Source organism: Pelmatolapia mariae, linkage group LG16_19 (genome assembly GCF_036321145.2).
Source record: "Pelmatolapia mariae isolate MD_Pm_ZW linkage group LG16_19, Pm_UMD_F_2, whole genome shotgun sequence".
Classification (NCBI taxonomy): Eukaryota; Metazoa; Chordata; class Actinopteri; order Cichliformes; family Cichlidae; genus Pelmatolapia; species Pelmatolapia mariae.
The window spans coordinates 15,637,987-15,664,250 of record NC_086241.1 but is presented as its reverse complement, the minus strand read 5'-3'; the positions used below and the strand labels follow the sequence as shown (position 1 = coordinate 15,664,250).

The 26,264-nt window shown below is 37.0% G+C and overlaps 1 pseudogene; it reads right to left on the bottom strand.

Moving 5' to 3' along the window:
* Positions 1 to 20,455, bottom strand: part of LOC134644087 (sodium channel protein type 3 subunit alpha-like) — a 35,832-nt pseudogene extending 15,377 nt beyond the window's left edge.
* Positions 20,456 to 26,264: the final 5,809 nt, after the last annotated feature.

Here is a 26,264-nt window from a genome sequence, read left to right as displayed (position 1 = left end):
GTTTTTTCTTCCAATGTACATCAATATTCTCAGTCAACAGACAGGCATTTTTTAGTTAACTCCTTGTCGAACTAATCTAATGCAGAGGACAGCGCAGTATAAAGTAATGGTGGCATGGAACTCACTTCCACAGTTTTTGATTTTAGGAAGGAACACAATTTTTTGTAAGAAATTGAGACAAATGACATTTACATAGGAATAATCCTTAGATTTTGTTATTTTTTGTTAGGTCTTGGACTTTTAATGTGATAAGCATGTTGGTCCCTAGGGACGGAGTTAATAATTAAAATAAGCAAAAATTAACTATTGTGAATCATATAGATATTTATTTGTGTCAATTAATGTATGTTTAATGTTGTTTTTAATTGTGCTGTTCTGTTGTTTATGAGCCTTTTTTGTCTGTCATGTAGTACATGTTTTATGTATGAAAAAGTTTTTTGTTTATCAGACCCCAGCAGTAGCAGTAGCTACTTCTATTGCAGGAACTAATTAGACTAAGCTAAACTTACTTAACTGGTTAGTGTAAGTAACCTAAAATTTCATTATATATGTCAAAATTCTGAAAGATAAAATTTTTAACACAAATTGGAGATGGTTTAAGAAAGAGTGTTTTAAAATATGAGATGGAATCACCCAGGTTGCTGTAATGAAAAATATTTAGATATTTAACCTCCTAGGACCTGGCATCCACATATGTGGACACTACATTTTGGGTTCTTTAGACCAAAATACTCAATTTTGCTCTACAAGGGCCTGATATCCACTTACGAGGACATTATACTGCTACTGTTCTATCGAAATTTTAAACAAATATCTTCATATGTGGCTCTCATTTTTCTTAGAAACAAAAATTAGGTAAAAAAAAAAAATCTGGTAATTCTTTTTTTTACATTCATCAGGTCCCAATATGCCCAAATATCAAAGAGAAATTAAAAACGCATGCCGTGAAAGAGTTCGGGTCTTACAAGGTTAAACAAAATTATTTTTTCATTATTTATAATAATAAAAAATTATTAGAGTACTTATAATTAGAGTACCATCAGGCAACTCAAGAATTATATTCTACTTCAATTAGACTGACTACTTATTTTTCTCGTACAACTTATATTTGCTCAGTCCACTATGAAAGTTGATTGAAAATAGCATTTTCTTCATTTTTGTGACTAAAACTACATTTTTTTTGTTATAGTCTACATGTTTCATTTTGCATTATTGTGAAATATAATTATAACATTCAGGAATGCCAGTTGACTTTTGCAATGAGACTTTTTTTTATTAGTATGTGCTTAATATGGGGCTTTACAGGACAGCATGATTTTTTTTGCTTTCAATTTAACTAGCAGATACTCTGATATATTTTGATGCATCATGTCCCAAATCACTGTTTTTTTTCTGGTAAGAGAAACCAGTGAAAAAAGGATGGCTTGTACACCTGTAACAGTTTTGAGATATTAATGTTCAAGTGTTGTCTCAGATTTCAGTGTACATCAAAGTCGGTCAATAGAAAAACATAAATAATAAAATAAAATAAAAATGTGTCTTGAAAAGTATTTGATATATAAAGCTAAAATTTCAAAGCACTCATTAAATACGTTCAAACTCTGTACCATAAAGTTATTCTGTAAATCAGATATAATCAAGCAGAATGTATTTCCAACCTTTGATAACTTGAGATGGAATGATCAAAAAGAAAATAAACAAACAGAAACAGAACAATATTATGAGCAAATTAAGTTGCCTGACTCGTCTACAGAACTGTTTCATTCTTCTTGTCTTCAGTGGAGGCCATATCTAACATCACTTTAAGTGGAAGTCCTGCAGGTGATGAGGGCCAGAGAAATCCCATTGCAGTTTACAGAGCTGTACCTAATCTCACAGGACTGAAAACTAGAACGTGAAAAGAAATTTTTTTTTTTGGGGGGGGAGCCCCTCCGACTCAGTCTGTCCTCAAAACTGCTGCTATTATAAGCCAATTCATTTTATGAGCCCACATCCTACGCTTCACCATGGAAATTATTATTATGCTGCAGGTAGGGATGATGATCATTGTGATGAATTGTTGGATGAACATGCTGATGATGGCATATACAATTATAAAAAACTTAAAATTTTGATAAACAAAGAAGATGATAAGGGCAACGAGACCAATGAGAATAAAAGTGGGGTAGCAGTGAAAAAAAAGTTGCATTGGGATTAATAGCGTGTCATAAAAGCACATGAATATGTAGAAAAGTTAGTACATTTATATTGTAATTAACCACACAAAACATGCTGAATGTCCTAAAATCCAAAAAATTAAAAAGTTATCTCAAATGGCTACACATAATTCAGAACTGGATAGTCAGATTATCAATCCAATTGCTTTTCTTGCCTGTCAGGAGCCCTGCAAGAGGTGACAAAAGCCAGAGAATCTTCTTGTTGACAAGGGTTATAAAGTGCTTTCTGAATAAAAACTCAGCACAGAGTAAGGAAATTTGTGTTTGGTAATTTACTTTTTTGTTGTAACAATGCTTCCAGACAATAAACCTGACAGTAGATGAAACAAATGAAACAGGAAATTCCTAATTTTCAACATTAAAGTGTCAAAGTCATTGTAAAATGTCTATGTTTAGCCATCTGGTATGTTTTCTGTGTTCTTTTGTGACTAAAAATATGGGTTCATGAGATTTACATTCATTGAATTCTGTTTTTATTTACATTTTAAATGGTGTCCAAACCTTTTGGTATTAGGTCATATTGTAATTTACAATAAATGTAGTAAAGATGCAGTAATGAATAACAGTAACAAAGTGCAATGAAGTAACCAATGAAGAAGTGAAAGGGACTTTAGAACTGAAAAGATCACTTATATAACACTTTCATATCACATCATACCACATAGAAAATTACCTGATGTGTAGATGACCTCCTGCAAGCCATCTGTATATTGTCCTTTGACTCAGATTTAGGAGGCTTACTCTCAGCCACTTTCTCTTCTTCCTTTCTTTGTTTTCGCCTGCTGCGTCTCTCTTTTGCCCTTTTGGAGCTCATCCTGAAGGTCTTAGAGAAACTCTCTTTGCCACCAACTTTATCACTGGTCTCGGTGGCTCCTTCTTCAGCAGCAGCTATTGCTGCCTAGAAGTGGGAAGATAAGACAATGATAGTAAACAGACCATTGATGTTTGATTATCAATTATTGGTATAAAGCTCTTGGTCATGTTCTGCCTGTGCCTATGTATACATATATATATATATATATGTATATATATATATATATGGCACTTGTAGGTTGCTTTGCTTTCACTCTTGTGTCTAGTTTATCCCAAACCAGCTCGATGGGGTTTAAGTCTGGAGACTGTGCTGGCCACTGCATGTTTTCAAGCTTATCGTCTTGTTCTTTTTTTCCTGAGGTAGTTCTGGAATAACTTGGATTTGCATAACTGCATAATTTGCACTTAGGCGCATATCAGAGGGTACTGAATGGCGCTGCAGAATGCTGTGGTAGCTGTTTTGGTTCAGGGTGCCTCTCATTCTGTACAAGTCACTGGCCCTGGATTCAGGAAAACAGCCCAGACCTTCACAGTTCTTCCTCCATGTTTGACATTTGATGCCACATACTGTGGAATCATCCTTTCGTTTACTCGATGGCATACAATGATTCTGTGTGATGAATCAAAGATTTCAACTTGTGATTCTTCAGTCCATATTACCTATGGATATGGATAATACAGGCACATGGCTCAAAACATGAGCAAGACACAGAAAGGTATTTGCTATCTACCAGTAGCTAGTGTTTAACTGCTGTGGTATTCCTGCCATCACCCGAGACTGCAAGACCAGACTGACCAACCTGTGCACCACCTCGATTGACTACAAGAAAACCTATGAGACAATGCACCACACATGGATCATGGAATGTCTAGAACTATGCAAGATCAACTCGACCCTAAGAACCTTCATCAGGAACTCGATGGGGCTTTGGTAAACAACAGTAGTCCCAGTGGTAATCAGATCACGTGGCACAGTGACCTGCATATTCTCTCAAATTGTAGTCATTAATATTTTGTACTTGTAAATCGTAGTTGTGAACTGAGTTTTGTAACCTTGTAAACCAAAATATCTGAAACCTTTATGTTTGTGCATCTGTAGATGGGAATTTGTGTGTATAAATAGGATTTGTGTTTGTAAAATGTATTTACACAAGTTGTTTTTGTTAAGGTCTGTTTACAGACACAAAACAAAAGACTAAGTGTAAAACTCTGGGCTCAAGTTCCCTGCTTGTGTGTGAGTTTCAGCTTGCAAATACAAATTTTGGTCCTGGAAGGGTAAAGGCCCATTCACGTCCCAGCGTTTTCATCACAACACCACCAAGGAAAACATTCTGTGCATGTCCGAGTTCAGTGGATTTTTTGTCACAGGTTTATTTGCTTATACAGGGACCTCTAGAACTTTTTTAACAGCTCTGCAGACCTCGGGGGGAAAGCAGTGTTGTGGAAATGACACACTCTTAACTAGTCGGGATAGTTACAAAGCTTTCTTCGTTATGAATAAGCAATCCATACTTGTATTAAACATTTGAACATAATACAACACAAACTTCTGTAGAGGATATAAAGTCAAAGAGATACATTTTTTGAAATGACCAGGACCAGGCTAGTACATGTAGCGTGGCTGCAAGAAAACGACATCTAAGCAGAGCGTAGCAGCCAGCACAACAAATTTTGGATCCTTTGCTCTTAGTTAGCGGTGAGTGCAGCGCATGCTGCATCCGATACGAAAGGGCCTTTATGCTGCGCAGTGTGAGCAATGGTCCTGGGTCAGCCCGGGCTTTGTGTTAAACAGTGTTGGGAAGGTTACTTTTATTCCACTACAGATTACAGAATACATGCCCCAAAATGAATATTGTAACGTATTCTGTTACGTTTCTCAATGAGAGTAACGTATTCGGAATAATTTCAATTACTTAATATACTTTCATGCTTTTTACAACTACATGAATGTACTATTGCTGTGTGATTTATTACTATTACCAAAGGCTACTTGCCAAATTATATCTTGGGAAAAATAAAGGAGTTAGTCAATGTACCTGAGCTTCCTTATATTGCTCTCTCAGCTGTTCAAGCATGGCCTGAAACTTCTCCTCCTTGTCCTGAGCTTCCTTTTTGACAATCTGGTTCTCCTCGTCATAGGCCATAGCTACAACACCCAGGATCAGGTTGATCAAGTAGAAGGAACCAAGGAATATTACAAGCATAAAAAAGATCACGTATGGCTTCCCAGATGTCCGCAAAGTCTGGAAAAACAAACAAGATTTTGGTGTTTTTACAGTTACTTAAAATACAGTATTCATACTTGGCATATGTGACTACAAAATTCTATCGTTTTACAGTGAATACTTTCTATTTTAGAAGCTCAAATTTGAGGTGCCTCTAAATTTGTCACTTTCATTTTTTTCAAAGTAATCGTCAAGTCTCAGTTGTGTGGCAGGCAGGAATTGGACCCAAAATGCAAGACTCTGAAAACAATGTGTAAACCTCAAAGCAGCTTCGTTGCCAAAGTCTTATAACAATAACAACTTAAATTCAGAGCACATAATCTGACAAGCAGTAACTGAAATGGAAGAGGGCCACACACAGTTTGAGGGATAATGTAACAATTACCAAAGGGGAGACTACACACACAGCAGGTAATCGGAGAGATGGGAAACAACAAGGAACACAGCTGAACAGAATCTAACTGACGAGACAGAGTGGAAGCGAAATTGAACATAATATACTTGAAGCAGGACACTAAATAAATCAGGAAGTGAATGAATGAATGAATGCATGCATGAATGACTGAATGAATTTGACATTGGCAAACCAAATAGAACACAGAGAGACCAGACAGACACAGGAACATGACAAAGGAAGCAAAGGATAACAAAAACATGGAGACTAGACAGACTACAACAGGAGATGCTGATGACAAGACAGAGACAAGACCAGAAAAAGCTAGCTAGCTAGCTCAGAGTGTTGAGCAGGTGACCATATGGCTGAGAACAAGGCCTGCGGGCCAGCTTGGGTTCGAATCTGACCCGCAGGCCTTGTCTTCATCTTTCTCCCTCTGCTTTCCTGTCATTTCTTCACTGTATCTGTCAATAAAGCCCAAAAATCAAATTATACAAAAGAATATGACACTAATTTTTGAGCTCCCAAAAAAGTTGTTCTGTTCATCTGGATGTAGCGTTTTCAGCGGGAGAAACGTGTTGTCACTCATCCAAGTGACTTCTTCAGTGTGAGCTGACTGCAGGTTTCCCCAACCTTATAAACAGTACCTTTGCACAATGATGAGCAGAGATGGGCAATAACAAGTAATATATTACTGTAATCCAATTACTTTTTTCAAGTAATGAGTAAAGTAAGGGATTACTATTTCAAAAAAAGTAATTATTACTGTTACTTTTCTGTAAATGAGTATGTCTCGTGACAATGACGTAGAAGCGTGAAACGTCTGTGGCAGCAACAGATACGTGTGTCACAAACTGGAAACATGAGGGAAGTTTAGATCCAAGAACACACTCAGTTTACAAGGTTTATTTACAGGAGTAATCAACTTAAGAGCACGGGTATTAACAGAAACTATAAATAGGTGCCGTGGGAAACCAGGGGACGGAGAAATGTTTGGTCATGTAGAACACAAAGAAAGCACAGGCAGGAACTTCTGCAACAGAGGAGAGAAGTATCACTGAACTGGGAAATGAGAGATAGGGCTGAGGTAAGTAGTACATGTGGAGGGTGTTTGCTTAATTGTAGATGCAGGCTGGTTGGCATAGGAGGGGTAGCTGTGAGAGTGTCCAGGGGATGGAGGAGTAGGTGAGAGTGAAATCTTTAGTCTGCAGGTAGACCCGAGAACTGGGTGGAAATGAGACCAGCGCTGCTGATATGCACAGCAGGAGATGGATCTGGAGAGAACTGGAGACGGAAAACTGGAACTCGTTTCATACCCAACCAGACACTCCCACAGTACACAGTCGACAGTGTGTCGATCAACAATGGATAATAGTGTCAGAGAGATTACAACCATGCAGCTTTTAAAGCTTGAAAGTGCTGACGCTACCTTGAGTTTGATTCCGTAAAAAGTGTCAAAAGCGTGTGCTGTACACTCTGCGTGGGAAGAAAAATTCTACAGTGAAAAATTGAACTTCAAATCTCAGCAAATACCTAGCATGCTGCCATGGGATTGTGGGATCCCCCCACTGACATGAACGCTGTGGCACTGGGCAAACTTCCACCAGCCACACCCCCACTGAACAGGTGAAAATAGATTTCAGAATGACAGGACTTTGTGCTGAGGAATCTTTGATTTTATTTATTTTTTGCTGTGCTTTACTTGCATCTATTTGAAAGAGTGAGTATAAACACAAAAAATTAATGTATTTTATATTCTGGAATATGCAGAAAATAGGTTTAAATGTTAAAGAAATTTCTTCAAGTCGAAGACTGTTGCATATAATTAAATTTTTGCTTGATGCAATGTGCATAAAATTAAAAGATTAAAACTAATTAAACAAGTTTTAAAAATTGACTTTTTTCAATTTTTTTATGGTGGATTATGCAGAAAAAATAGAATTGGCCTGAAAGGTCTATTGCATTATTACGTAATCAGGTTGTGTATCGTGGTTTTTTGTTTTTTTTTAAAGTGACTAAGTATTAAAGTAAGTAATTACTTTTGAAAATAAGTAATCAGTAAAGTAACAAAATTACTTTCTTGGACAAGTAATCAGTAATTAGTAACTAATTACTATTGTCAAGTAACTTGACCAAAACTGATGATGAGTGGTGAAACATTTCTCCCACTAAAAACGCTACATCCTGATGAACAGATTCAACTCTTTGGGATCTCCTTACCTGTTTGATTGGGCATGCATCAAGATAATTTTTGAGCTGTCTTAATTTCCTAGAGCAAATAACAATGAATAAAAAACCTAGTTGAGCTTGGTTCCAAACTCCAAACAAGTCAATTTATTAACCATTTCAAATGTCCAAATCTAAAGCCAATGTCTTGGTCTTGGTCCATGGTCTATTGTCTAACCAACTTTGAGTGTCATTATCATGAGATGTATCATAGTTTCAGTGGCAAAACTGCACCAATTTAATATATATGATACAAACAGTGTTGGTCAAGTTACTTGAAAAAAGTAATCAGTAACTAATTACTAATTACTTCCCCCCAAAAGTAATCCCGTTACTTTACTGATTACTTATTTTCAAAAGTAATTAATTACTTAGTTACTTTTTAAAAACACGATTTACAACCTGAATAGGTAATAAAGCAATAGATCTTTCAGCCCAATTCTACTTTTTGTGCATAATCCATCATACAAAATGTAATCAAATGGAAGTCTCTTTTTAAAACTTGTTTTATTAGTTTTAATCTTTTAACTTCATGCATCAAGCAAAAATTAAATTATATGCAACATTCTCTGACTGGAAGAAATTTGTTTAAAATTTAAACCTATTTTCTGCATATTCCAGCACATAAAATAAAATAGTTTTTTGTGTTTACACTCAGTCTTTCAAATAGATGCAAATAAAACACAGCAGAAAACAAATAGATCAAAGACTCAGCGGTCCTGTTGCTCTATTGTCACCTGTATAGCAGGCGGATGTTTACCCTGGTGCAGGTGTGCCGCAGCGGTCAGTGGAAGAATCTGCGAGTTTGTCTGTGAATTTCCCATTCCCTGGTAGCGTACTCGGTGCTTGCTCGGAGGTTTAGGGGTTTTTTTGCTGTAAAAAGAAGTTTTCTTCCCACGTAGTGAACAGCAGACGCTAATGTTTTTGTCACTTTTTACGGAATCAAACTCAAAGTAAGGTCAGTACTTCCACGCTTTAAACGCTGCACGATCATACTCTCTCCCACACTCGATTTGTTGATCTGCACACAGCTGTTGCCACGAACGTCGCACTCGCTTACGTCATTGTCATGAGACACTCACAAAAGAATCACGGTTTTAGTAACGCAGTAACGCAGCGTGCTTACGGGAAAGTAACAGTAATCTAATTACCTTTTTTTCAAGTGTAATCCCTTACTTTACTCGATGAAAAAAGTACTTGAAAAAAGTAATCGGATTACGAGTTACTGCCTATCTCTGGATACAAAGTAATAGAAATGAAGATGAGCAACTCATTTGCTACTAAATACCTTTTACCACAAACCTAGAATTTAATAAGACCTACCATTTTTGTTCTGAGTCTGCTAAATATTGCTCTACAACTGAAATAGCTTCTGTGTAAACTTTTTGGTAAAATCTTTCCTTTCAATAAATGCAGTTATGCTGAATCATAAATAATATTGTTTGTTAAAATGCTGTATAAATTATTATTTATTTATTTATTTATACAGTGCCAAATCACAACAGCAGTCACAGACAAAACAATAGTTTAGTCTGTGACCAAAACTATATTAGCCATATTAACCTGAAGTATATTCAAGAGTAACAAACCTACAAGAAATTTTGCAAAATATAAAACTTATTAAATAAATACAGTTATATATAGTGACAAATACAATTATTTACAGAGACACACTGGGCCATTCTCGTAAATTTGGTGTCCAGAATGATCCACCATGCTAGTATAAACCTTTTGTGTCATTTACCCTCAGCAGTGCTGACTTTAGAAGTAGAGAGGGAAATATGATAAAGGTCTGAAAAAGGCATATTTTCTTACAATCGTTTTTACTTTTTATTTGTTACATGTGTCAAATTTGACTTAACATATTGTTACTGAACAACTAAAACTACCTCTGTTTCATATCATGACCAAGAAATACTGTCATTAGAGAGCTTGTTAATAGTCTCAGTTTTGCTACTTAATTGCAAAGAGTGCTAAAAGTGAGAGTGTTATACAGAAAGCTCTAAATATTGTCTTTAAAGCTAATATGGTGGTGGATGAATGCTTTTCCTGCAAACACAGCAAGCCCTGCCTCTTCATATTGCAAGAGAAGGAGTAATCTGAACCTACAGGTTAAATGTCTTATCAAAATCAACCAAACATATTCTCACAGGGTTAGTGATCAGCAATAGGAATAAAGTAAATTAAATCTTAAACGTTCAATTTTATATTAAAACAATGGATTTTATTAGAAAACTGACCAATAGCCTGAATAATGCAAAAGTTAAACACACTGAAAATTTACCAAAATGAGCATTACTAAAATTGTACGCAATCATTTTACATTTTTATTGTCTTTTAGTTTCCCTTTTTAGCCTACCTGCTGGTACAGCTTTTCCCAACAATCCTGTGTCATCAGTCTGAAAAGAGAAAGGAAGGCCCAGCCAAATGTGTCAAAGCTGGTATAACCATTGTCTGGGTTATTTCCCACATTGTAGCACTTATACCCCTCTGGACACTGCCTGCAAGAAAGCATCTGTTAAGATCTGAAAGAATTGCCAATGCAATACTATGAAAGAATGCATGAAACAACACTAATTCCATAAAAGTTGGGTGCTGAACAGACCAGTTGCTGGACTTCTGGGAAAGGGACGTTGTCCCATTCTTGGCTGATTTAGCATTCTAGCAATTCTACATCTTTGTTGTTGTATTTTTCATTTGGTGATGTGCCGAATGGGATTTATTTTCCCCCTGCTGCCTAGCAGATAGTGGAAGTTACAACAAAAGCAAAACATACTAATAAATAAACAATAAAAAATAAATAAATAAATAAATAATTTAAAAAATGTGCAAAATGTAAATCAAAACAAAATGCAATGATTTAATGACATTCATTGTGCTGCATTCATTGCCTGGCCAGAAAAATGTTCCTCTACTTAAAATTGACCTGAAAGACTTTGAATATCTTATCATCCACATTACATAATCCTCAAAAGATTCAGGAACACTCCCAGACATCATTGTCATCCACAAATAAAAAAGAAGAAGCTATATGTGAACATGATCCAGAAAATGCTTTGAGATTTGAAAATGATTTAGAGTAGTGTATGCCCCCATCCAGATGGCATCATGTTCAGGGAAGGCCTTGCATATTTCAGCTGAAACAGCCTGCTTGCAGTGCAGACCTTTCACCTATTGAAAACATTCCGTGCATCCTAAAATGAAAAAAACAAACAAAACAAAACAAACAAACCAAAAAAAAAAAACTATGGACAATATTCCTCTCCAGAATTTCAGCAGCTGGCCTTCTCAGTTCCCAGACATTTATTGATTATTGTTAAAGATGAGGGGATGCTACACGGTGATACTTTTTCTATTTTCTGTTGTAGATAAAATATATTTTTATTACATTAGAAATTTACTGCAGTCTGTTTTTTACACATGCACAATACTGACATTTTTGTAAAACTTGGGCTGTACCAGGATTGTGTTCATTTTGTATTTTATTCAGTTCTCTTATAACTGGAGAGCCAACTTGCTTACCCAGCTCCAATGCTGCTGCCACAAAGTAATGGATGTTTTTTGTTGTCAGGCAGGTAATAATAAAGACCTGATGGGGAAAGAAGGAAAATAGCAGTTATTTATTATTGCATGCAATTTATGGGGAGACTATGACAAGAATGGTTTGTTAGAGGTCCAAAACAATACATAGAACATCAGAAGTAGAATTAGGTTACAATTATACAATGTAGAAGACAACAAGAGTGCTTCACTCTTGTATTGCAAATGTTTTATTGAATCAGAGAAGAGTGAAATACATATTAAGAGCTTAGCATACACAGCCCAACAACAAGCTATAAGGACTTTTTGGCATGGTAAGCTGTGTGGCAGGCAGGATGAACGACCCAAATGCAGGACTCGGACATGGAAAAGTAAACTCAAAATGGCACCTTTATTTGCTGGGAAAAATAATCCATGAAATAAACTTACAAAAACCAAACCAATACTTGAACATGGAAACTAAAAACTAAACACTGGGAGGCTATAAAACTAGGAAGCTGGAAACTGGAGAAGAAGGATGAAAAAACCAGGAGCACGAAGAAAACACACAGCAAAGAGGATATGACGCGACAACAGACTGAGGAAAACACTGGGCTTAAATACACATGGGAGTAACAAGGGAATCTGACACAGGAGGAGAGCACAGCTGGGAATCACACATAAAGAGATGGGAAGGAAGCAAAACTGAATACACTGCACACAGGACAAGGAACTATCAAAATAAAATAGGAAATATGAGACATTCATAAAGACCCAGACTTGACACTGGGACATAGAGACATGACTGACGAGGGGAACAGAGGGAACATGAAACACGGAGATGAGAGTAACTATATGTGGCACATAGGGAAACTAAAGGCTACAGAAAAGTATATAACACACGGAGACAAATAAGGAAAACATGAATAACACTAAATCAAAGAATATTCATTCAGAACCTGAACACAAATACCGGGTCACAGACCCAGTACTGTGACATTCTTACTCTGTGGCCCAGGATTTATTTGAATTAGGAAGACATCTATCACTATTACTATCAAACTATTTTGGTACAGTGACCACCAAGCTAGATGAGTGGCTCCAGCAGATCCCAGGAACATCATCCTAGGTCTCTGCTGGGAAGAGTGCAGTCCTAGAAGCAGCAAAGATACTGATCAGGACCCTCAAGCTTTCTTCTTCCTGATTTTGCTCTCACTCGGTATAGCTACATTTATCACTACAGCTGTCTTCCTCTGCTTGCCCACCACTACTACACTACCAGTCAAAAGTTTTAAAACACCCTAATTTTTTATTGAAAATTATGCAGATTAATGTCTCTTTCCACTCTGAAATGAAAGCATACTACAAATAAGCACAACTCTGAGGCTGGTGACTCAGATGACTTTTTCCCTCAGCAGCAGAGGTGGCTCTTGGTCTTTCTTTCCTGGAGTGGTCCTCATGTAAGCCAGTTTTGTCGTAGCGCTTGATCAGCTACAAATGCCCCCGCATATGGTGGAATGGCCAACTGAAAGTCAGAAAGTCACCAGAAACTCCCAAGATTTTTTTTTTCCAGTTCAGAAAAACTAAGTATGTCTTAGTCAGGATGGACAATTCAACAGTGGTCTGTTACATAAACAGGCAGAGAGGAGCATGCCACCTTCCCCTGTTAAATCTGACTCTCTCTCTCTCTCTCTCTCTCTTTATATAATATTTATATATATTTGTGTGTGTGTACTGTGACAGTGTTAAAAAAGCATTAAAGAGGAAAATCAAATACTCACTCATGTTTTCAAAGTCCACAGTCACATTTGTGTTATTCAAATAGCTATTTAAAAAATTTTCTTGTATGCACTTATTTTTCAGATTGCCCATAAACAGTTGTAACCCTATTAGGGCAAAGACGCTCAAGCAGAAAACGGTGAGACTCATCACATCAGTGAGTTTCTTCACAGACTGGAACAATGCACTAATAATGGCTTTTATGCCTGTCAAACACAAAATTGCTTACAGTCAGTTAAGAAACAGTTAATATTATTAGCATGTATAAGCAAACAATACAAAGTGATGCCAGTGGGTTTTATCTTTAGAAGCACTTAGTGTCAACAATGACCTGTTTATTCAATATATTATTTTTCCTTGTTCAATGGTGCCGCCATTATTCAGTCCATTTTTTGGAAATTTTGGAGTGGTATGCTTTGCAGCTATATTTGTAGCATATTTACTTTGAGCATGAATGGAGTGGGAATGAGAGCACTCTTTGTGTGTTTTTTATTGCCATCTATGGAACCAGTCATAAAATGACATGCATCCTAAGTCAACCAAGCCATCATTTATTAACATGTATTTTCTAACACGAGATTGATTTATCTAAGAAATCTGAATGTGTCTGTAAGCCAGAAAATGGTAAAATGGAAGACATGCATTCACCAATAAGACACTAATAAGACCACCCTTTATGGAATAGTATGGCTTCTTTAACCATATGAAAAGTGGGTGGAGGCTAAATTATACTATAAACTATGTAGAGATCCAAGTGGTAGAGCAGTACATGGTTTTGCATTTTGCTCCATGGACAAACAAAATTGCACAGAGCTCACAGAGTAACTGCGCAAACAAAATTAGCTCTTCTTGTATAGCTCACAGAAAGGTCCACAGTTAAGCAAGAGGAAAATATCCACGCACCAAAAGGGATCTAATTAATTATTATATATAATTGTTAAACCATGAAAGAACAAAAAAAAAGGTAACTGCTTACCTGGAATGACAGAAATTGCTTTGAAAGCTCTTAATACTCTGAATGTCCGAAGGACTGAAACATTGCCCAGGGGTACAAACTCTGTTACATACCTGCAAGAAAAAATATAATTATTTTAGAAAATTTACAGAGATGACAGTAGGTGTAACATAGAACCATGCAAAAACAGCAATAATGAAGCTACAATCAGTACCAAAAAATAACGCCAACAAGCAACGTCTCTGTTTATGAAAGCCTGATAATTTTTTTCTTTGGTGAGTCAATTCCAAATGTGTGACAAAAACTACAAAAATAATGAAAAAGCTCTGTACTTACGCCATGACAATGACAGAGAAATCCAGCCAATTCCAGGGATCTCTTAGAAATGTGAACTTTCCTATACAGAACCCCCGAGCTAAAATTTTAACGAGGGATTCAAAGGTGTAAATCGCTGTAAATGTGTACCTGTTAGAAAAAGGAACACCAGTTACTCTTCACAGTATCTACACTGTGTGTATGTTATGTATGTTTGGAGAACACTTACTCCACGTTCTTTGTCCAGTCAGGGGGTTCGCTCAGTGTCATAAATGCACAGTTAGTAAGAATAGTGCACATGATCACCATGCTAAACAATTTACAGGCTGTTGTCAAGGAAGTAACTGATTTTGTTGTGAAAGTACTTTTTTTTTCCGTATAAATAAAGTAACAATGTGAACATGTAACCCTGGGCTTAGGTCAGCAGTCAGCCCAGCATCAACATTATTCATGCGTATCAGATTCATATCCCAATAAAAGGATATGAGTGTACCAGAATCTGAATTGATAGCCTTCGTATAGGGTTGAAGGCACTCAGGAGGTACAAGGCTGGACTGGCATTGAAGCGAAAAATGACCTTTCCTTTGTTTAATACAATGAAAGTCTGGGAGAGAAACAGACAGACATTTATGCATCTTTATACTCTTATACATACGGATACTCTTTGGCTGTCTTGCATTGTCTCATTATAATTTACAAAATATATAACATTATATAGTACTTGCAAAAGTGTTGAGCCACTTTTTATATTTAAAAATTTTTAAATATTGAGAGATTTATTGAGACATCTGCAAACATATATAGAAATACAATATATAAGGCAAAAACAGAGTTTGTGCAGAGTTAGTCAATATTTGGTATGACCACCTTTATTTTACAGCTTGAAATGTCTTAGGCAAGCTTTCATTGGAATTTCTTTAAGTAGTCTTCAGACATAGTTCTTGAGGGAGCTTCCAACACTCTTCTTCGGATGTTGGCTGCTTTTTCTTCTGTTCTGTCAAGATGATCCCAAACTGCTTCAGTAATCTTAAGCTTTGGGCTCCTAGGAGGCCTGATAGTATTTCACTGCATGTTTTCCAATCTGGGTATGCTTTTACTTCATTGTTAGTGTGTTTGGGATCATTGTTATGCAGAAAAATGTAAATGATTACTAATCATGCGCTTTCCAGATGGTATAGGAAGGTATAAGAAAATCTGTCAGTACATTTCTGTGTTCATAATTACATTAAATTTGACAAGATCTCCACCACCACTGGCTGAAATGTAGCTCTGACAGAGACTTCACCATGTTTTACAGATGACTGTATATGCTCACTGTCTATCAAGTCAACAGCCAGATGCTTTGCTCAGGTCCTGTGTCAGGATTTTTCTGGCTGGATTTTTTCCTATTTGTTAAGGGCAGACGTGACGTGACAAACAGAGATGAAGGGTGATGATGAAAAGAAAGCAACCCCTGGAGGCCATTGCCAGATCCTCCTGTCTCAGGAAAACCAGGGCCATCACAGGTGACCCTTTTTACCCCACCCACCACCCGTTTGACCAGCTGACCTCTCGTCTGTGCCTCAGGTCAATCAGATCCCACACCTCCAGACTCACAAACAACTTATTCCCTTGGGCCATTCAAACTGTTAGCAAACACTATCCCTCTACACCCTAACCCTGCCCACTCACCTCACCAATCTGAGCCACGGTCTGAGTAACCCTCCATCACTCAAGGCACCTACACATGGACTTTATACTCAAACCTTGTCACTATTTCCAAGGCATTTTGAAGACATTTCTCCTGTGACCTCAATGCCTTTGCCACTTGGTCCCTCACAGTGTGCCTTTTCCATTGTGTGGTTTGTCTTGTTTTTGTATACAGGGTGGGCCATTTATATGGATACACCGTAATAAAATGGGAATGGTTGGTGATATTAAAGTCCTGTTTGTGGCACATTAGTATATGTGAGGGGGCAAACTCCTCAAGATGGGTGGTGGCCATGGCGGCCATTTAGAAGTCGGCCATCTTGGATACAACTTTTGTTTTTTCAATAGGAAGAGGGCCATGTGACACATCACACTTATTGGTAATGTCACAAGAAAAACAATGGTGTGCTTGGTTTCAATGTAACTTTGTTCTTTCATGAGTTATTTACAAGTTTCTCTTTGTTCACAGCCATTGACATGTCGAAGAGGTTAACACATGAGGAGCGGATCGAAATTGTGTTGATATCTGGTGAACGCAGTAACCGGGTCATTGTAGCAGATTTCAATGCAAGACACCCTACGAGACCACCCATCTCCCATGCTACAGTTAGCAAACTGCTTGCTAAGTTTCGTGAAACTGGTTCAGTGTTGGATTTGCCAAAATGTGGACGCAAGAAAACTGTCACTAATGAAGAAGCATCAGTGGCTGTCCTAGCTTCATTCAGCAAGAGCCCACAGCGTAGCACTCGCCGCATGTCACTGGAGAGTGGCATTAGTTGAACATCCCTTCGGCGGATATTAGCTACTCACAAATGGCACCCTTACAAACTCCAGCTACTGCAGCATCTCAACGAGGATGACCCAGATCGGCGCACAGAATTTGCAGAATGGGCAAAACAAAAATTGGAACAGGACCCTCAGTTCACGCAGAAGATTTTGTTCAAACTTGTGCAAACTTTTATGTGAATGGTGAAGTTAACAAACAAAACCACCGCTATTGGTCTGACACTAACCCACATTGGATGGATCCCTCCAAGACTGTTGGAACAAAAAAGTGATGGTTTGGTGTGGTATATGGGGTACAACGATAGTGGGTCCATTCTTCATCAATGGAAACCTCAAGGCCACTGGATATTTGAAATTGCTACATGATGATGTGTTTCCCTCTTTATGCACTGAAGCTGGCACGTTCCCTGAGTTTTTCCAGCAAGATGGTGCACCACCACATTATGGGGGCCAGGTCCGATCATTCGTAGATGAACAGTTTCCTGGAAAGTGGATTGGTCATCGTGGGCCAGTTGAATGGCCCCCAAGGTCTCCCGATCTGACCCCTTTAGACTTTTATCTTTGGGGTCATCTGAAGGCAATTGTCTATGGTGTGAAGATACGAGATGTGCAGCACCTGAAACTACGGATACTGGATGCCTGTGCTGGCATTTCTCCTGCGGTGTTGCTATCAGTGTGTGAAGAGTGGGAGAAGAGGGTTGCATTGACAATCCAACACAATGGGCAGCACATTGAACACATTTTATAAGTGGTCAGAAACTTGTAAACAACTCATGAAAGAACAAAGTTACGTTGAAACCAAGCACACCATTGTTTTTCTTGTGACATTACCAATAAGTGTGATGTGTCACATGGCCCTCTTCCTATTGAAAAAACAAAAGTTGTATGCAAGATGGCCGACTTCTAAATGGCCCACATGGACACCACCCATCTTGGGGAGTTTGCCCCCTCACATATACTAATGTGCCACAAACAGGACTTTAATATCACCAACCATTCCCATGTTATTACGGTGTATCCATATAAATGGCCCACCCTGTATATTCAGGGGTGCACATAAGTGGTCCGCAGGTGCGCATTCGCTGTCAACATAAAAGACGCGGACCAGATAAGAAGTTGCAATGCGCGTTTGCGTACATATAAAAGGCACTGTTTTTGTCTGCTAGAGTGGGATTTTCACGGCATATTCTGCACCACATCTCTGTGCGTTCATCACTTTTCCGAGAATACGCGCTTCTTTTGCGGTTCTGACTCCTTCTGACATTTCTTTGGAGGTGGAGGAACACCAAAGTAATTGCCTAAAGGAGCTTGCTTCTTCGACATCTTTAAGAGTTCTAAACAAATATCTGTCCTCCTCCAGAAAATCTTATGTACGCAAACGCGTGTTGCAACTTCTTATCTGGTGGGAGTCTTTTATTTTGTCAGCGAATGTGCACCTGCGGACCACTTATGTGCACCCCTGTATATATTCCTCTAGTTTGTATATTTCCCTCTTGATTGTGTGTATTTCTCCTGTTTGTTATTTATTCCTCATCTTACTATTTATGTTGAATTTCTGCACAGTTTGCTTGGAGCACCCATAACTTCATTGTACATGTACAATGACAATAAAGGGCTATTCTATTTTATTCTTTTTCTATTCTTATGGTGGAGTCATGAACACTGACCTTAAGTGGGGAAAATAAGACCTGCGGTTCTTTGGACGTATTCTGGGGTCTTTTGTGACCTCTTTCATGAATCATCGATGTGCTCTTGGGGTAATTTTGTCATCAGTTATTAAGTTTACGGGGCAATCAGTTTTTCATACATGACCATATAGGTTTGGATTTTTTCCTTCTTAATAATAAACACCTTCATTTAGAAATTGCATTTTGGTTTTACTTGTGTTATCTTTGTCTAAGATTTAAATTTGTTTGGTAATCTGAAACATTTAAATGTGACAAATGTACTAAAAAATATTAAATCAGGAAGGGGGCGAACACTTTTCACACCACTGTGAGTCTGTCAAGCTGTAATATATTTACAGGATTTGTAAAAGATTGAGGTAAAGAAATGGGAACAACCCCCCAAACAACACAGACTCTCTGGAAAATGATCAAATACAAAGACTGGACTGAAAATGAGTGTAAAACCAGCCAATGACCAAAGAAAAAATTTCAGTAAGCCTTGAGAACTATTGCTCAACACCACTTGCAAGAATTACAAGTGACAAGAAAGTCTGATTCCTTGAAAGCAAGAAGTCCAAACCTCCACTAAGGCAGCTCTGTGCAGTTATTTACTATTAAGGAAACCGTATTATGTTTGTACATCTTCATTTTATTTTCTTTCTTCTTTTTAAATGTATTTTAAGACGTTTTTAGTGTGGTAAAAGCAAGTACATAGTGCAGCCATTTGTTATTTGCCCTGTTGAAATGCATTTTAATGTACTTGGCATAATGTAAAACATACTTATTTTCTATTCTTTTTTAATCTATGTAGACTAATTTTCTTTCACTGACAATACTTTCTTTATAAATATAATACATTCTATATCACATGATGTAAAATGATGAAAACGTAAAAGTGAGATCAGAGGTCAAATAAAGTATGAAGTAATGTGAAATTTAGAATCCCCATATACCAGCGTCCTTTCCTAAATTTTCCTAATACAAACATTTTATGAAAGTTCAAACATCTGACCTCTAATTAGAGGTCAAATAAGGTCAAAGTAATGTGATATTACCATGTATCATTCCCTGTATACCTATATGTTGTCGATACCATCAGTGCCAGCAAGAAATGTAGTTTTGAATTTTAAATAGCTCTATATAGCAGTATTTTTATTTTAACCTTCAGATCAATATTGAAACAGAGGTTCAGATCAAAAGTGTTTACAGACAGAATGACACATGCACATGCTATCAAAAACATTACCTCCTTTGCAGTGTTAATAAAGTGTGATTCAAGACTTTTGCACATTGCTGCCAGCTGTCTAAGATATAAGAGTAGTTATATCTTGCTTACTAAATTTCAGCAATAATGAATAAGCACCTTTGTATATTTATGACAAATGTCATTAAAATCATTTTTACATTTTAAAGCCAAACGTGCCATGATAATACCTGCATGCAGTGTCAAAAATGATGACTTAATCTAAACACGGAAAAATGTTTTCTTTGTCACAATAGCCTTCATTCCTATGAGGCACAATCCAATTCTGATTCTGTTCAGAGCATTGATCTAAACTTTGAGCTTAGTGCTCAAGGTTCAATTCAAACAAACCTACCTTCTGATTATTGTAGTAGGGATCCAGGTCTTCCAGTGGTATCGACACCAGGCCGTCTGGAATGTCCCCATACACAAGGGGGAGTGATTTGCCTTCCTTTAGGTCACGGCTGGGTGTAAGCTTAATTTCATTTTTGCATTTTTCCTTCTTTTGTTTGGGTTTCTTGGCATTCTCTTCAGCAATCCTTCTTTTGATGGCTTTAAGGGACTCGCGACTAAAGGGACGGAAGCTGTCTGGACTTGGTGGCACAAACAACTGTGCCACATTTTGCATCTTTCTGCACCTTCAGAATGAACAGCTAGCCTTCAACAAGAAAAAAGTCTGTAGGGTTAGAAAATATATGATAAACAGAACAACGTAAACAGCAGAGTTATATTGTCTTTACATCCATTATTTGGCTTAAAAATGCAAATGAAAACTTGTTATGTTATGGCTTTCCTCTCTAATCATTTGCAATACAACAGATTTTTACTGACCAATTGTTTTAATGCAAAATAGAGGAAGGTAGGTTTGTTTCTCTTCTTTGATTGGAGGAAAACTGGGGGTATTATGAGCTGTCATGCACCTGTCAAGTTCCTTTCAGCTGTGGTAAAATTAGATCTAACTACCTGCTTGTCATTCTACTAATAGGTCTCACTGGTACGATGTGTTAGAAATACCTATGCACTATTAAATATGAATGCTGGGGTTGTGATTTGGTGCTATATAAATAAAATGTAATTGAACTGAATTAAGTTGAGTTGAATTCAGCTGAACTAAAAAGCCCCACAGATTGCTTAGTATCTGTCTGGGTTCCTCTCTCTGGCTTTAGCATGATCCAAATGCAAGAGAATCAAAGAAAACTTAAACATGTTGTGCAGTGATAAAACACGTGCAAGAAGTCAATTACAAACTCAATGGTCTATCAGTTGTCCTCATTACTCGGTTTTACCTTTGTGGTTTAATGTGTGTGTGAAAGGAGAGGCAACAAAAAAAAGCATTAAGTTTGAATGTACTCTCTTTCTCGAGGAGCAGAAATGGGTAGTAATGAAATACAAATACTTTGTTACTTTGTACTTTCGGTTTAAGACATTTGCTGGGAGTAATTGCGCTTCACTGGACACTTTCAAGCATCAGACTAATTTGAACCTAAACGGAGGAAGCCACAACGTGTAAAAGACAGCCTCTAGTGTATCCATCACCAGTTCTTATCTCAATTAAGAAAAGAAAAAGGGGAAAAAACAAACAACCAAAAAACCCCACATAATTTATGCATCATTTATAGAAGTACATTCAGGGGTTAAAGTGGGCTGGAATGATCCAGAACAGCGTTTTGGTACTGATCTCAGTAGCTTGTGGTCATGGCACTTACACATCTCTCTAGGGTCACACAAGAGGATAAAAGGGAGTAATGTTTTTTTAAGTGGCAATTAAACTTGAAAGCAACTTTCAAACAGCTCAACAAATGTCAAAAAACGCACACGCTGTTTCTGTGCAGTGTGTTGCACAATCTATCTGCTAGCTAAAGGTACAGCTGCTTTATTTCCTTGGGAGTTGAAAGAAAGTCAGATAGTAGCTCTATTGTGTAGTAGTTTACATCTGGTGTAGAAATCTAACACATCATATATAGGGGATGACCCCCTATTAATAAGGGGGCAGCTAAAAGTTACTTTTTTAGAAAATGTGCTATAACTTCACCAGAGATTAAGAAACATATAATACAGACAGAACAGGCAAGGAAGAAAAGTGATTGTTTTTAAAGGTAAGGACTGCTCAGTGAGATTTGATGAACTGGAAGCTTTCATGTAATGTCCTCCTTCATTCTAGAGGGTTTTTATTTTGTTGTTGATGTTGTAAAAGTAGTCAGAATCAGAAAGAATTTATTTATCCCCAAGGTGCAATTAAGATACAACAGAGCAGCATGATGTTGAAGATAAGGACAGGGCATAAACAGGTAGTGTTGGACCACACCGTAGTCCAATACCCTCACGAGCAGTATTTGAATAATATTTTACTGTAGAAAGTGGTGTTTTGTTGTCAGAGGGCAGAAATAACCGAAGTAGATACACTTTTTATCTGTACATTACTGGAGTATTTGTTTTTCTGATAACTCTTTAATTTTACTCCCTACCTTTATAAACAAATATCTGTACTTTCTACTACATTTTCAATATGGACTTGTTACTTTAGGTTCAAGAGCATCATTTATAGTTTAAAAAAGTTCAGGTGACTGTAAGTTGTGTTTACACTACTTCAGCATCTAGCTAGCTCTACAGAAGAGGAGGAAGCATGAAGTGAGTGATGTTTCTTTTTAACTGGCAGGTAATTTTAAATTCAGCATTTCTATCAGCTTAACAAACATCAGTAAATAGACAAACTGTTTGGGTGCATTTTGTCGCACAGTGAGTTGGTAGCTAAAGGTCCAGCTGCTGTATTATATAAATAAACCAATACTGTATAAAGGGAATTAAAAAACAGAAACATGATTTTCTGCAAACATAAAATAAACCTTGATTTCCTGTAGCTCAGCCTGCAGTGAGTAACCTCTAAACAGGAATGCATCATTCTGTCAGTGTCCAGCTCATTATGCACAGCTTAAGATATGAGCCACTTCAAAGCTTCAGTATGCCTTCTTTAGTTTATCAGTAACCAGTCTTTAATATTTAACGTAAATTAATGTAACTTAATTTGTATGACCTCAAAGTGCGTTTTTGTACTTAGATGAGATAAGACGTGGTTTGTGATAGATTTCAACTGCATGCAACATATGTCAAAAAACAACAATAAAACCAAAAACTAAACCCTTTGATTGTATGTACATCCCATATCACATTTTTTTTAAAGAAAACAGAAAAGGCAAAAATCTATAAATAATATCAAGTACAGTCAAAGGTCAAAGTCAAATAAAATAAGAAATATATGCAATGTAAACTAAGGCATAAACAATTTAGCTTTTCTCTGTCGTCTCTTAATAGGAGGCAATTTTTTTGTGTTGCTGAAAACAGACTTTATGATGTTTTACACGTTAATTAATATTAATAATAATTCAGTGTCCAGCCTAACAAACCTCTTTTTTAATATTTTTAAATATTAATGCCATTTAATTAAATTTCATACATTAAAAATATATAATATAATTTCACTTTCAATCTGAAAAATGTTAAGAAAGCTTTGAAATTAATATGCCTTTATACTCCCCCCTGTTTGTTCATCTGCATATTTTAATACAACATCTTAATGGCTTACTGCAGATTTTTCGCTGTGTAAAAACAAAGGGCAGTGGATGGAGCAGCAACAAAATTTGCTTTTTTTCGCCTCGACGTTTCTTGATGAGGTGCTTTGATGAATAACTCCCGCTAGCATTTTCCCAGTAAAGGTTTTAGTGGTGATTACAGGAACAGCGCTGCTGTTATGGACGCTAGAATCATGTTTTCATTCACTCTGAGCTCAGCTCACCATGTCGGTAACGGCTCCGCCTCTTTGCTCTTCGCGGTGCATGTGTGTAAACAGACTCCGACTAGTGCTGTGAGATACTGCACAGTATGGCATCGATCGGATTCCAAATAAATACATGGCCAGTATTGCCAGTATCAATACCTTTCATGCATTTTGAAACTGGGTTTTTTGAAGACCTGGAATGTAAATGTGCCCGTCTTTAAAGTGCTTCGGTTCATCATCTGTTATTTAATTGGGCTATGAGCTCTAAATAAAATAGACGTGACAGTTCAGATATTGATTCAGATATTTTTCATAGTGCATGTTTGAAGAATATCTACTCTTTTCTTAAATTTTTTTTTATTTAGTTGGGCCACATACTAAACTTGTAGGATAAAGTATTAGTCCTATATTGCTAATATCGATTTGTTATCAGTGATTTGGTTTAAAATTGGGGGCTGTGTGGGCTAAACTTTTCAGACCATATAAATCTGGGTAAATTCCCAGATGGTTAAACATGCAACTACTTTGCTGGCAATAACTGAAATGAGAAATGAGTAAAGAAAATTAACAGCCTATTTATACAAGATAATTCATAATTTTATTGGGGGGGGGGGGGGGGGGGGGGTTATATTGGTTGAGTCTGATTATTGGGGGGGGTCATAACCCCCCTAACCCCCCTGGAAATTACGCCCCTGATTCAGACTCTTCCCCTAAAGATGTTTGTATTGCAGTATTGTATTTGTATTGTTGGCTCACGTTTACATTGTTTAACACATTTGCTAAACAACGCATCAAAGCAATGAATTTGGGTCGAGACTTTTTTTTTATAATCAAATTATTTGAATTACTAGAATTACTGCCCTTAATAAAATACAAACATAGTAATCAAAAAGAGTTATAATATTAAAGTTTTACTGTATTCCACCTGAAGCACTACATCTACATTTTTTAATTACTTACATGCTTCCAAAAACATTTTTAAGGCAAATATTTGTGCAACAGGGCAGTGGTTTTGGGGATGAGAGTTCACACTGTACAAACTGTCACACAGAATGAGAATTTAACTTCTGAGAAATTTCCTAGAAGTCAGATGAGGAAAGGCCAGCACAGAGACGAGGAACAACTGCAGTCAGTCGATCATTGTACTTAAGGCCACATGAACTAACTGGAAAAGAAAAGCAGTGTACTAATAAAGTTTTACTTGTTATCTTAATCCTTGTCTTTTGTGAAGTGTACATAAAAAATATAGGTCACAGAGTGTTCTTCAACATAGCTAAATATTCAGTTTTGGTCAGCCCTCACCTATTATACTGCACACCTGGAGATGACTAAAATGAGGTTAGTGATTTATATAATTTCATTACATTCAAATAATATATTCCTCCAGCTTAAACATGCCTAGATACAGAGTAATATCAGCTGTTAACAATCTCTGAAATAAATGCTTTCATGAAAAAACTGCCAGACTGCAATACAGTGTGGATAGGACCAAACAGGACACTCCCATCTCTAACTGACAACAATCTAATAATGACATGAACAGTGAGGCAAACAGGAAGTCATCTAAGATGAAATGAGTAAATGCTGCCATACCCATTTGCTTTTGTAATATTGTGAACCACAATCTGCACTCTAGTTGTTGCCCAACTATTAGACATCATGCTTTTCTATACAGAGCTTCCGATGCGTTTACTGTCATAAAAACTGATATCGATAATGTGTATGTAGCTATGAAGACTGCCGCACTGCCAAGGTTGAAAAATCATGTGCACATATGAACAATAAATTTAGATTAAAATACCAAGAAAGATAGTCTCTTAAATGTAACACTGACTTCTCAGGAACCCCCCTCCATCCTCCAGGCCTTCCAAAGCTGTTATAAAAGCTGATATGAGTAATGTTTACTGTACAGACAGATTATGTAATCTTTTGGTTTAAACTACAGAAGGAGAAAGACTTTTAGGAAGACAGCAAAAGGAGAGAGAGCAAAAAGAAACTTATTTCATTTCTAACAAAAAATAATGTGTTTGTTTTATTTTAGCCAACATGTAATTGGTGCAAGCAGACCCTTTGTACAGATGTAAAATAAATTACTTGACCTGCTGCCAGGCCAAACAGACTGGCTCAGGCTTAGCTGTCCCACTCTCATCTCCCCATGCACTCCTGACACTGAGCCAGCCCCACTAATATCTGAAGAAGCAGGTGAATTCTTCTAGGAGTCTAACTACAGGAGACCCCTTGGAAAGTTTTTTTTTAGGACAAAAAGTCACTGTGATTTCAACTCACCATTAGTTTTCCATCCTCAACAGGTGCAGACTTCACTTTGAAAATTACTTGAAAAGCAGAACTTTTTTCTTCTTTTTTTTTTTAGAAATTATTTAAAATAAGCCTTTCTATCCGATTATGATGTTTCACGCTTCTCCTGGCGCAGACTCCTGTTGGAAAACCCTGAGAGAGAAAGAGACTGTGTCTGCCCCAGCGTGCCGGAGGGAGTACTGTACTGAAGTGGTTACGGGAATCTTCTCAAGTAGCAAATAAGGACAGAGATGCTAGAAATTATCATGGTGGGAATTACTGTGGGTATCAAGTAGGTCAATCAGTAAGACATAAATAATTAATGAGTGGTATATCTTTTTCTATTTTGTTATTTCTCTTGTTGCTTTCG